This window comes from Anolis sagrei, chromosome 6 (assembly GCF_037176765.1).
Source record: "Anolis sagrei isolate rAnoSag1 chromosome 6, rAnoSag1.mat, whole genome shotgun sequence".
NCBI classification, from domain to species: domain Eukaryota; kingdom Metazoa; phylum Chordata; class Lepidosauria; order Squamata; family Dactyloidae; genus Anolis; species Anolis sagrei.
In genome coordinates, this window is record NC_090026.1 from 111,011,104 (window position 1) to 111,025,511 (window position 14,408).

Sequence of the window (14,408 nt, forward strand, 5' to 3'; positions counted from 1 at the left end):
CTCTATATTTCCATGAATCCATGGTAAGGTTGTCATAAGTCAGAAATAGCTTGAAGCCAAACAACAACAAAAAACCGATTATGGAGGAAGGCATGATTATCTGACTTTGAAGAACAGATAATAGGAGCACTTCACACTCTTTATTACTTTTATTGCTCTATTAATGTACCCAGCATTTGAGGAACAGAGAGAGATCCCTTTCCCAAAGAGCTTAAAAGACTAAAGGAAACAGATCTGATCTTAGAAGTTAAGCAGAGTCAGCTCTTAATTTTGACTTGAATGGAAGACCAACAACAAATACCAGTTGCTTTAGGCTATATTACTGAGGAAATCACCTCTGTGGATTCCTTGCCTAAGAAAGTCAACAGACAACTACAAGGAGACACATATACAACAGCCTTGGTTTACAAACACTGGCGTAATGATGATATTGGTGTGGAAGAGTTGGGGAGGTTGAATCTGCAGGTCCACTCTCTACTCCCCAAACATGGATCAGTTCATTCATGAAAAATCCACATTTGAGAACTTGTTTCTGATATTTCACAAAATTTGAGGCTGCCAACAAACGATTGTCTTTCCTTTTCTGCATCTCCCATTTCAGGTTAATAATAGCCAGTGTGGTGGCTTGAACATTGGACTAGAATTTGGAGACCAGTGTTCAAACCTGTGGTGGAATGAAAATCACACATAGTTCACCTCTTTACCAATCCACACACTGTCTTGCTAGAGAGAAGAGATGCCACATAGATGATCGGTAAATAATAAGATGTTTACTCTTTCTTATGCAGAGCAACATATATACAGTCATGTGAACAGTTGCATTGACTCGCACAATGTCCTTTGAGAGAGATTCAAATGGTCCTTGGCTGTCCATGTGAGAGATGTTCTTCCAGCAGCCAAGAAGCAAATATGCTAACTGTCCTGGACAGAAAACTTAAACATGTAACTGTTGCTAAAACTCCCAGGTTCAGCTAGCTTCTGGGTGCGACCCAGTCAATCAGCTTTGTGTTTTGCATTTTTCAGTTAACACACTCACAAACTGATTTTTACATGCTCCAACAAAACCCATGTTTCATTGGGTGACTTTGGACAAGTCGCACTATCAGTCTCAAAGGAAGGTAAAGGCAGGCCCATTCTCACCAAATCTTGCCAGGAAGACCCTTTGATATGTTTGCCTTAAGTTGGAAATGGCTTGAAGACATACAACACCAACCGTGCCCTGGCCACACAGTTTGTGGAGAACGTCTGGTGTTGAAAATTAAAGGGCATTGTACAGTTCTAATCATCCTTTGTAGTTTTTCTTTAGGAAGAGAACAAGACAATGATAACTACAAATGGAAGACAATGAAGTCTGGACTCCCATAAAATCCCATGAATGAAACTGTAAGATTGCTCAATAAGCGCTTCTTCTGGAACTGAGTTTGGAAACATAATTTTTCTCAGAATCCTCCAGCCAGCATGACCACTGGGAGTTGTAGAACATAATAGTAATGATGTTGATGATAATAATGAGGAGGAGGAGGAGGAGGAGGCTGTTGTGAGTTTTCTGGGCTGTATGACCATGTTCCAGAAGCATTATCTCCTGATGTTTTGCATGCATCTATGGCAGGCATCCTCAGAGGTTGTGAGATCTGTTGGAAACTAGATCCTCTGAGGATGCCTGCCATAGATGCAGGCAAAACATCAGGAGATAATGCTTTTGGAACATGGCCATACAGCCTGGAAAACTCACAACAACTCAGTGATTCTGTCCATGAAAGCCTTTGACAATACATAGAAGAAGGCGGCTTTGGTCTGGCGGCCTTCTTTCATAAATCAAAAGTGAATGTTATCTTGTTTCTGAATTCCAGAGTAATATTTAGCAGAAAGAACAATTTGATCCAAAGGATGTGAAGTGGTTTGTCTTTAATTTTGGCTTGAGCCAGTTTTGATGCTTTGCAATGCTCTGACAAGCGTGCTTTGTTTTTCCAGGGCCATTAAAAAAGAGAGAAAAGAAAAGAGAAAGAAGGGCATTTTTTCCCATCCACTTTAGCGCCACACGGCATATGCCCTCAAGATGTAATCAGTAATTACATAATCTAGTGGAATGGCTTTGAAGGAACATTTCCAGTCTGTTGCATATAAAACAAACTTTTAAAGAGCCATTTAAGCTGGAGACTGGAATGGCTCTCAAATAGATGCCTTATTGAAATCTGTGCTACCTAATGAATGCATGAAACCATGATGGGTGTGTGTCTTTGGACTGATTTGTCTGCTTTGCTTCTGCAAGGCACCCAGATAATAAAATAGGATGCAATCAGATGTATACTTCAACAAGCAATAGGTCCTCTTGAACTCAGTCCTATTTACATTTGAGTAGGCAGATACTGGAACTCTTTCTCCACCTGATCTTGGCTGTAAAGATAAGACAAGAACATAACATCTGAAAGATTAAATCTCTGTATTCTTCCAAGACAATGTAGGACTTCCAAGACAATTATAATTAAACATGCCACCAATATCTGTCAAGGAATCCACTTGTACTGGAGTTTTTTTATTTCAAAAAGGGTGGAAGCACTGCAAAGCTAAATGGCTTTGTCTCAATGGAATCAGTGACCAGGTAGGAAGGATTCTCTGCTCTGGAATTTGATGGAGATATTCTTACAATATCCGTATATATTTCTGTGGCAAACCTTGAGCCTATGTGGTGTAGTGATTGGAGCATTGGATTCTAACTGCAGAAACCAGGCGTGGACAAACTTCAGTCCTCTAGGTGTTTTGGACTTCAACTCCCACCATTCCTAACAGCCGATAGGCTGTTAGGAATTGTGGGAGTTGAAGTCCAAAACACCTGGAGGTTCGAAGTTTGCCCATGCTTGCCATAGACCATGGTTAGATTCCCCACTTGATTTTGGAGACTCATTGGATGACCTTCTCTGGTACAGAAAACCCTGTGATAGGTCTACCTTAGTATTAGTCATGTATTCCCTAATTAGTTACTTCACATGCCGTCTTATATGTGGCCCTGTGTAAGAAAAGTTGGCATCCCAGAAAGCAGTACACCAGAATAGGGATGTAGTACAAGAGCAAAATAGGAAAAAGTAATTTTTTTACTTACCTACTGTATTATTGATATCAAACCCTTGAAAGATTGTCCAAATGCAGAAATGAGTAGTGCAGAGCTTTCCAATCACTTCATGTTGGTGTCACATTTTTTGGGCATGCATCATTTCGCGACACAGTAATTCAGTTTTGCTTGCAAACCGGAGGTTAAACCAACCCCTTATAAGAGACATGGACACATAAATACATTGTAATAAAATGTATAAGAACACAACAAATCTCGTGAAAATATTGCATTTGTGTTTCTTTTTAAAATGTATAATTTGTAAGATAATAACATGCATTTCTAAGGTTTTTTTCATGTCCCGTTACACTTGTGCAACACACAAATATGTAGTAGCACAGTTTGGAAAGCTCTGGAGTAATAACCATATGTAGTAGATTTGTGATAAACTACATATCAGAATATAAATAAATAATGTGATCCAGAGGATTTTGTGACTGAACTTAAATTTAAAGAATTACTGCCCAATGAAACATTGTCATACATAACACTGGCATTGGAATTAATTAGACTTTTTTGTTCTTATTCTCTTTATCTTTTCACAGAAGATACACATGGCATTTCCTACAACACACCTATGATTGGACTTCTAGAGGGATTGCTATGAGCTACAAGATTGTGAAAATCAGCTTACGTTCTACCTCAAGCAGGGCCTCTTCTTAATAGGATGCAAAGAGCGGTGCTTTCCACCATTTTTAATGAATTCAGGCTTTTTCTCCCAAATGTTCTGTTGATGGGGACAATAAACTCATGCAATTTGAAGTCAAAAGCACTCAGACCTTGCCTGCAGTAAACACAAACACATGTTTAGTGCTAGACGCAAACTACCGTAGCCAAAGTGGGCAAATGCTGTAAATTTCAAACGTGAAACAGATGCAAGTTAATTAGCGGCGCGAGAGTGATGACAACAGAAGTGAAACCGTTTCAAAGAAGTGAGCAGTTTGTTCAGCAAGACATCACAATACATTGAATATTTACCTGGAATCCTCTTTTAGTTGCTCTAATTGTGGCGACAATTTGACTAGAGGACCCGCTTCCCTCCCCAAGTGGTAAATATTTTGGCATCTGCTTTGGTGGCATCGGCCCTGGAATTCAATGGACGTTTTCAAGAGTGATGCTTAATTTGATTTTTTTTGTATTTCCTGCATCTGTAAATTGAATTAGCATACTACATTGTCTAGAATCTGCATTCCATTTTCATATAGCTCTCTTTTGCTCTAAGCGTTGTGTTAACAAGATTCAGAAGCAATCCAGACGGAGAGGCAGACTAAAAGACAGAATTGTGTGGCATAGATTATTCCTAGACCAAACCACTTCGGAATGAATGCTTCTTTCTCCACACTAAAAAAAGAGTGGAAAAAACCCTGCATATAGAAAGCCAGCAATTCAGGAACGGAGTCTGTAATTAAGCCATTTCTCTGAAGGGCAGCTTTGAATCCTCAAAGAGTTTGTTTTCATTGGGTTCTGTGAATGCAATTCCTTACTTGAGTGTTTGAAGTTTTTTTGCTGCAGAAAGAAAGGGAATATGAGTGTGTCATCCCTTATTTTTCAGCTTAACAATCTCAAAGACACTGTTACTAAAGAATATTGTTCCCTGCACATATGTCTGACTCCATGTGGATAGATCATTTTTCAAAGTTAAGCTTGTGAAAGGAAGACTTGCATTTTACTGTATGTTGGAAGACAATATGAGAGATTATCGGATTCTCCCAGGATGAATCTGCACTACTATATTATGTCACTTGAACTGTATTATATGGTCAGTGTAGACCCATACAATGCAGTTTGAACTGCACTGAACCACATAATAATTGGTCTCCAATGGCATAATACTTAGGTGATCCCTTGTTGTCTGAGTATGATGACCTTCCAAGTGTAGTGTCTTGGCGGTGGATACGTAGGTGACTGTGGAGCCCTGTTCTTGATCTGCATGATCTTCCACAGTGGGGGCATTGGTTTCCAGGTGGAAGGCGATCCCGGTCAGGGTTGGCTTGATGCGCCTTCTTCTTCACACATTTCTCCATCCATTCGTGCCTCTTCGAATTCCACAACACTGCTGGTCACAGCTGACCTCCAGTTAGAGCACTCAAGGGTCAGGGTTTCCCAGTTCTTGGTGTCTATGCCACAGTTTAAGCCTGTCTTTAAATCTCTTTTCCTGTCCACCAACCTTCCATTTTCTGTTCTTTAGTTGGGAGTACAGTTGATACCTGATGGCTGAGGTTTGGCTTGTGGTTCACCATTCAGTTGTTGAGCCAAGAGGTAAAAGCATTCAGCCTTGCCACCCAGCTTGGGAGAGAGAGATGGCCCTGGAGAAATAATGCTTGAATCAACAGGCACAACTAGTAATTCTGTTCCAAATAACCCATGATTAGGAATATAACATCCAACTATTGTTTTTATGACTAGGTGGGATTCTTTTGATTGGAAATGTTCAGATGAGAGGCTGAGTGGAGGAGAGGATACAAAGCTATCATTTTTGGGAGGTGGTAAACTTAAAAGATTCCCTTTTTTTGTTCTAAAAAGAAAAAGGTTGTAATTATTTTGCAAGTCAGCTATTCATTTAATGAAATCACACACCAGCTTAGTGTTAATAGCGTGGTCTGGAAGGCTCTATGGGCAGCAATTAAAATGAGAATATGCAGCCTTTGTTGATATCTTTAGGTTGGGTTTGTTGTGTTTTCTCCCTTTAATTACTGCAGTCAAGCTGATTTTTCCATGGGCCAGAGAGGACTGACTGTGAGTTAAAATGGAAAGAAGATTAACAGGGGCATGGGAATGGGAAGTCTCCGATAGGCTTGCCAACCATGTCGATGCCTGGGCTGTTGGTGTGTGGCTGAGTGCATGTTCTGCATGGCTAAGGCCCCAGGTGCATAACATCTCTAGAATTTTTTTTAAGTTGGGTTGCTGTGATTTTTCTGGGCTGTATGGCCCTGTTCCAGAAGCATTCTCTCCTGACGTTTCACCTGCATCTATGGCAGGCATCCTCAAGGTTGTGAGGTCTGTTGGAAACTAGGCAAGTGATTTATGTATCTGTGAAATGTCCAGGCTAGAGAAAGAAACCTTGTCTGCTTGAGGCAAGTGTGAATGTCGCAATTGGCCATCTTGATAAGTATTTAATTAGTATCCCCTGTTCAGATATCAGCCAGCATGCCAACGCCTTAAATCAAGAAATAGTTTTCTAAGATCTACAGAGATACTGCAGAAACACCTCAGTAAGCAAGAGTCCAAAAGTGGAAGGCTAATACCTGGAACCTCAACCCATGGCTGATACCAAATGAAAGACTCCCTCCTGGGCCCGCAGAAGACTGGGCAACTTGGAAGGCACGGAACAGACTGTGCTCTGGCACTACAAGATGCAGAACCAACCTTAGGAAATGGGGCCACAAAGTAGTGTCCATGACATGCAAGTGTGGAAAAGAGCAAACCACAGACCATCTATTACAATGCAGCCTGAGCCCTGCCACATACACAAAGGAGGACCTTCTTATAGCAACACTAGAGGCTCTCCAAGCTTCTGGTCAAAAAACATTTAATATAATGCCAAGTTTTTAAAAATACATTACAACTGTACCCTTGGTTTGTTCTTGATACAATAACTAAAATAAATTAATATTTAATGGCCTTGTAGCTTCAAAGCTTGGCTGGTTGTTGCCTGAGGGAATCCTTTGTTGGGAGGTGTTAGCTGGCCCTGATTGTTTTGTGTCAGAAATTCCCCTATTTTTTTTTTAGTGTTGTTCTTTATTTACTATCCTGATTTTAGAGTTTTTAATACTGGTAGATTTTGTTCATTTTCATGGTTTTCTCCTTTCTGTTGAAATTGTCCAGGTGCTTGTGTATTTCAGTGGCTTCTCTAACAACCACTCAGACATGGTGGTTATTAGGGCGGTCCAGCATTTCTGTGTTCTCAAATAATATGCTGTGTCCAGGTTGGTTCAGCAAGTGCTCTGCTATGGCTGACTTCTCAGGTTGAATTAGTCTGCAGTGCCTTTCATGTTCCTTATTTGCGCTTGGGCAATGCTGCGTTTGGTGGTCCCCATATAGACTTGTCCACAACTGCATGGTATACGGTTGACTCCTGCAAAGGTGAGAGGATCCCTCTTGTCCTATGCTGAACGTAGGCACTAGATCCCAACTGATCTCAAAAACTAAAATCGGCCAGGTCTGGTTAGTATTTAGAAAGGAGAGTGGTGAGGAATTTGCTGCTGTTTTGTTAAGTAATTTCCAACTTATGGCAACCCGACAGCCCCCAGTGGCACAGTGGGTTAAACTACTGAGCTGCTGAGCTTGTTGACCAAAAGGTTGCAGGTTCGAATCTGGGGAACGGTGTGAGCTTCCGCTGTCAACCCCAGCTTCTGTCAACCTAGCAGTTCGAAAACATGCAAATGTGAGTAGATCAATAGGTACCGCTTTGGCAGGGAGGTAACGGCGGTCCATGCAGTCATGCTGGCCACATATAATCTTGCAGGTGTCTACGGACAATGCTGGAACTTCGGCTTAGAAATGGAGATGAGCACCAACCCCCAGAGTCAGACACGACTGGACTTAATGTCAGGGGGAAACCTTTACCTTTGCGTAAAGCATCCCTATGTATCTTAGGGTTTTCTGGGCAAGATGTTTTTGGAGGGGATTTGCCTTTGCCTTTCTCTGAGACAACTCAGTGGATTTGTGGGGATTTAAACTCTGCTCTCCAGAGTTAGAGTCCAACGCTCCGGCCACGACTCCTCACTTACCTTTCCCTGTCCAAATTATTCCTGACACTTCTGAATCAATGAGATTCCTTGGAGGAAGAAGCAGAAATGGCTTCGGGGAGACAGATGAAGCCAGCAGCCCTTGTTCGTTCCACTCAAACAGTGTGAGGTCAGATTTAATTTCCTTCCCATTTTCTCTCCCCCAGGAGGTTTCTGGCAAGCAGACCAAAGAACTATTCTCTGCAGAATTTCCGTTATTAAAGATTGCTCCTCTCCTTGAGCAGGACCCACTTATCTTGGAGTCTGTGGAAGGGAAATTAAAGGCATTTTTGCTTGGTATAATTTTTTTAATTAAAAGAAAGAGAGACTACAACCACCTTCTTGTCTCTTTTCAACCCTTCAGTACAAGAAGGGCGATGTTTTGGTTCCTGGACTTGGCCATGAATTTGGAATTCAATTAATCTTTCCTGGCAGTCTTGTCAGAAATGCAGCAGATAAGATTTGGATTTTCACAGGGAGACGTGATTCCAAATGTTGGGTTAGCCATACAATCAAACCACCCCAAGAGGTGGGCACATGGGAGACTTGGTTCTCTTTGGCACTGTTTTTCATTAACCCTGCTTGTTTGGAAGAGAAAGGGGAGGGGAGGCATTTGTGATGCAGATGAGCATACTGGCCAATGTAAACTTCACATTTGCATCGCAAACCCTACTGAGGAAATGTAAACTTCCCACATAAATAATATGCATGCATTAGGTATATGTGTGTGTGTTGTGGGGGAGGAGAACAACTAGTTCTCACAGATTTTTGTATACATGTTTTTTTTAATCTTAGCTTTTTGTATGGAGAAATTGCACCCTATAAGATGGCTGTTTTCTAGGTTGCTGTTCCATTGAATTCCTTGCAATGGGAATTGTCTTTGACTGTTCCACTGCATTGTCGAAGGCTTTCCTGGCCAGAATCATGGGGTTGCTGTGAGTTTTCTGGGTTGTATGGCCATGTTCCAGAAGCACTCTCTCCTGACGTTTCAGCCACATCTATGGCAGGCACACTCAGAGGTTATTAAAAAACTCTAAAATCAGGATAGTAAATAAAGAGCAACACTCAAAAAGCAGAAGAATTCCAGACAAGAATAAATCAAGGCTAGGTAATGCCTCCCAACAAAGGATCACCCTAGGCTGCAATCAGCCAGGCTTTGAAGCTGCAAGGCTATTAAATGCTAATCAAGGTGGCCAACTGCGACATTCACACCTGCCAAGCAGACAAGAGTTCTTTCTCCCACCCTGTCCACAGATATATAAACATCACTTGCCTAATTTCCAACAGACCCCTTAACCTCTGAGGATGCCTGCTATAGATTCAGGCGAAACGTCAGGAGAGAATGCTTCTGGAACATGGCCATATAGTCTGGAAAACTCACAGTAATCCAGTTTCATTGCCTTCTTGTGAAATACAGCTTGCGGTCCCTGGTATTGCTTTCTGGTCCCCAATCCAAGTACTGTCAGCCATGGATTGCGTATCTACAAAGTCAACCATCCAGTATTCCCCGTCCCCCAAAAATCAAAGCTAGATTTTGCCCTTTTATATAAGGTTTACCATTTTACTATGGTTTTGTATAGAATGGATCTCAAGCATCCATGGAGTCGTAGAAACACACCTTCCTTCCTTTTCTTAGGTGATCCCTCGTTGTCCGAGTATGATAGCCTTCCAAGTTTATTTATTTATTTACAGCTTTTATATTCTGCCCTTCTCACCCCGCAGGGGACTCAGGGCGGATTACAGTGTACACATATATGGCAAACATTCAATGCCAATTTTTGACATACAAACATATACAGACATACACAGAGGCTATTTAACCTTTTCTGGCCGCCAGGGGAGCTGTCGCTTTCATTGTCCATCTGTGATGCTGATGAAGCACTTCCGCATTCCCTGCATGCTTCCCCCGCTGGAATGCTTTGCTGGAGTCTTCTTTATGGTCTCATAAATCAGTTAATTTAGCCTCCCCACACTTTAATGTGGTACCTAATTTTCCTACTTGACAGATGCAACTGTCTTTCGGATTGCAAAGGTCAACAACAGGCTACACACAATTGGTTGGAAACCCACTCCAACCCGGGCTGGCTTCGAACTCATGACCTTTTTGGTCAGAGTGATCTTAATGCAGCTGACACTCAGCCAGCTGTGCCACAATCCCGGTTTAGTGTCCTGGTGGTGGATATGTATGTGACTGCGGAGCCCTATTCTTGACTCGCATGTTCTTCCATAGTGAGGATATCGGTTTCCAAGTGGAAGTCAGTCTCGGTCAGGGTTGTTTTGATGTACCTTCCTCTTGGCACGTTTCTCCCTTTCGCCTTCCATTCAAGCTTCTTCGAATTTCACAGCAATGCTAGTCACAGCTGACCTCCAGTTAGAGCGCTCAAGGTCCAGCGCTTCCTAATTATCGGGGTCTATGCCACAGTTTTTAAGGTTAGCCTTAAACCTATCTTTAAAACTCTTTTCCTGCCCACCAACATTTCAGTTTTCATTATTGAGTTGGAAGCGTAGTAACTGCTTTGGATTATTGTGTTCAGGCATTTGGACAAAAAGTGGCACCACACCTACGTTGTCTCCAAAAGCCCACAGTACCAACCAGTTTCCAAGACCATATGGGATCTAGTGCCTTGAGGGTATGTAGGAGTTCAGGGTATGTAGGAATTCTTTATTTAGCATGGCCAACAGACAAAATGACTGGGGACAAAGAGGAATGTATGCATCTCCCACACTTTTGAAGAGTACCACCTTAAAAGGAAGGCTTTCCTACTTGCAGGAAAATACTGTGAAAAGGCTTGGATAAATTCGCAACCTGCTATTTGATAATTAGATATCTCTGAGTGACTAACTGTAGACCCTGGCTTTAATGTCTCTCCTTTTGTACCATCATCTCCACACTTTAGCTCAAAAGATTAGCTTTTGTTTCACTTCAAGCTTCCCTGCGAGACTTCCAGGCTCCAGAGGGCAGTTACCGCTTTTCACGGGAAAGTCAAACATTTTAAACCAAGGGTCATTCCAAAGGTTCATTCTTTATTTGGGGACAGCTTGGGAGAACAATTTAACAAGCTTAACCTCTGAAAGAAATGCACTCAAATTCTCTGGATGAAATATGTCAAGGGTTTATGCCTATACATTTCCTATAAGTATAGAATCATAGAATCATAGAGTATAGGGAATTATTGTCGCTTCTATGGAAAGTGAGCCCATGGTATCTGGTGGCATTTGATTGCAGGAACCCCAACATGGATCTGTGGATACTCAAGTCGCATTATATACAATGGCATAGTAAAATGGTTAAAAAGGTAAAGGCTTCCCCTTGACATTAAGTCTAATCGTGTCCAACTCTGGGAGTTGTTGCTCATTTCCATGTCTAAGTTCCTCCAAGGTCATGTGGCCAGCATGATTGCTGCCTGCAGAATTATGGGAATTGTAGTTTAGGGTGGGGTCTTTTGAATTCTTAGCTATAGAGGTCTTCACCTTCCCAAGCTACATTTCCCTGAATTCTGCAGGCAGCAGAAGACTCCCAAAATGCGGGGCTGCCTAGAACAAACAACAACTCTGAGAGGCATTGAACTATGCTTGCTGTCATCTCAGTAGAGTGGCAAATATGTCACTTGTTTTAATCTCTAAAGGGAGGAGCCCCAGTGGAGCAATGGGCTAAACTCTTGTGTTAGCAGGACTAAAGACCAACAGGTCGCAGGTTCCAACCTGGAGAGAGTGTGGATGAGCTCCCTCTGTCAGCTCCAGCTCCCCTTGTGGAGACATGAGAGAAGCCTCCTTCAAGGATGGTAAAACATCAAAACATCTGGGTGTCCCCTGGACAACGTCATTGCAGACAGCCAATTCTTTCACACCAGAAGTGACTTGCAGTTTCTCAAGTTGCTCCTAACACGAAAAAAAAAAAATCTCCAAAGAAGCTCCCCAAGGTGCTGAATCGTATCAACCAAACAAATGCAGCACTTTGGACAATTCAGACTAAAACTCAGATCATGGGATATGATGGAAGCAACCATCCATCATTTCTTTCAGCCACAGCTTAGAAATTCACAGCAACTCTAGCCAACTAAATCCACCACCTTCCTTTCTGACTGTCACAGAACAGACCTGGGTCAATTAAAGCAATGCTTTTTTAAACTGTCTTTTGCAGAGGGCAAGATGGGATTATTATCTTTCAACTATAGAAATGCTGCAAGTTGTTTCTGGGCACACAGAAGACTGGGCGACTTGGAAGGCGCTGAACAGAGAAGGGTCTGCACTCTGGCACCACGAGATGCAGAGCCAACCTTAAGAAATGGGGCCACAAAGTGGAGTCCATGACATGCGAGTATGGAGAAGAGCAAACCACAGACCACCTACTACAATGCAACCTGAGCCCTTCCACATGCATAATGGAGGACCTTCTTACAGTAACGCCAGAGGCACTTCAAGTGGCCAGCTTCTGGACAAAGGACATTTAGCAGAATGCTAAGTTTTTAACTTATTTTGTGTATTTAAATACATTATAACTATACTCTCAACTTGCTTCTGACATGATAAATAAATAAATACAGAAATAATTTGGATTTCCAGTTGACTCCTACACTATTGGCAAAACAACACCCATCTACAACAGAGGCACAAGGAAGACTGTGTGGTCTACACAATGCAGTCCTCCAGCCTCCAAAAGAAGCCTTAGGCAGCTGGCTCACTCTTTTTAATAGTACAGCCAACTCTAAACATAGCTGTGGAAGATGGTATCAAATGGAAAATGCTATGCACATTTCTTTATCAACAATGGCCATCATGGGATCTTGAGAACTACAGTTTGGTGAGGCATTAGAATGACTGGCAGATTCTAAAAGCCCTTCCTTAAAAGGAAAACCCAGGATTCCAACATATGGAACCATGGCAGCTCAAGGGGAATCCCTGCACTATCATTTTCTATTGTGAAGGGACTCATGATTACCTGCCCAAAACATGGATCTTAGGTCTCTGGATGATCTGGCTACTGGGGAATGGGGGTCTCAATATTGTGTCATTTCATAGAATCATAGAATCATAGACTCATAGAGTTGGAAGAGACCTCATGGACCAACCATCAAATTGTTGCCTCCGTAAACCGCCCTGAGTTGCCAGTAAGTAAGTAAGTAAGTAAGTAAGTAAATAAGTAAATAAATAAAATAAAATAATGCCTTTCCAACATTGAAGGACCAAAGGATTCATAGAGATGAGTTTTTCTCAGACTAAAAAAATATTTGCAGTTTTCACTTTTGTGGGGTCCTGTATGGCCAGTGCCAGCAAATATGGAGGATTGAGTATAACTGCATTTCCACTACAGAATGGGTCTCGGGGAGGTCTGGCCAGAATCCATTATGAAGCTCTGTACATATCATGCTATGTAATATTCAATGAGCATACAAGATTTTGCCAGGGAAGGGAGAGACACTGGAACACTTTAGAAGCAGCTTTAAAAAGTGGGACAGTGGAGGATTAATTGGGATTGGCTTAGCCAAATGAAGGCAAGCAGCAGGGTATGTCTTTATGTTCTCCAGATGCCGAGCAAAAGGTAACCATCTTTGCTATTTCTGGAGTGTTCAGTCACTCCACTTATATGTCTTAGTAAACAGGTTTTGCAGGCACAGTTTCAAAAAAATGTGATAAACCTGTATTGTCAAGGGCAACAATGGATTAAAAGAAATACAATGTTTACCATGATGTTTAACTCACTGAAGGACGAGTGTTCACAAATTCAAAGCACACAAATTTGCCTTTAACCCCCTCCCAACCCATCCTGTTTACCCTCTGGAGAGAGCGAGAGAAAGGAAACCATCAGTCAAAAACAACCAAATTCTGTTCATAATGTTTTCTATTTCTTATGGGCAGAAGTCCCAAAATATGGACAGGGCATAACTATTATGAATGGGTGGCGACCCTTCTCTGTAATTCCACTCCTATGCCTGCAACCCAGAACTCTTGATTAGTTGCCATCTCACAGCACTGAGTGGCATTTGGTTCCCTCAAAATCTGATGATACATAACCATTTCATCCCCTAAACTGGTGCCAAGCTTCCCGCTCCTCATTCTTTAAGTCTTAAAATGGACTCAAACACCCTTCCCATGCAAGCCGAGCTCTACAGATATTAGGAAGACATGGAGTCTGTACCAATCTGTACCAATGCATATAAATTAGCATTGTGTCAATGCTTACGCCATTCTGAGGCGCCTTCGGGCTGAAAAGAACGGGATAAAAATGTTGTAAATAAATAAATGCTAATTTGTTGCATTGACACAAGGTTTAAAAAGTAAAGGTTTTCCCCTGACATTAAGTCCAGTCGTGTCCAACTCTGGGGATTGATGCTCATCTCCATTTCTAAGCCAAAGAGCCGGCATTGTCCATAGACACCTCCAAGGTCATGTGGCTGGCATGACTGCATGGAGCACCATTAAATGTAGAATAATTTCTATATGAATATAAGTAGCTGCCTTTTCTTATTTGGATCATTGATACACCTAGTCTGCTACAGTTGCAACCCCATCCCCCATGTTTGGGTTTAACATTTGTGTATTTGATTATTCATGGATTAGATTAATATGGTTTAAGA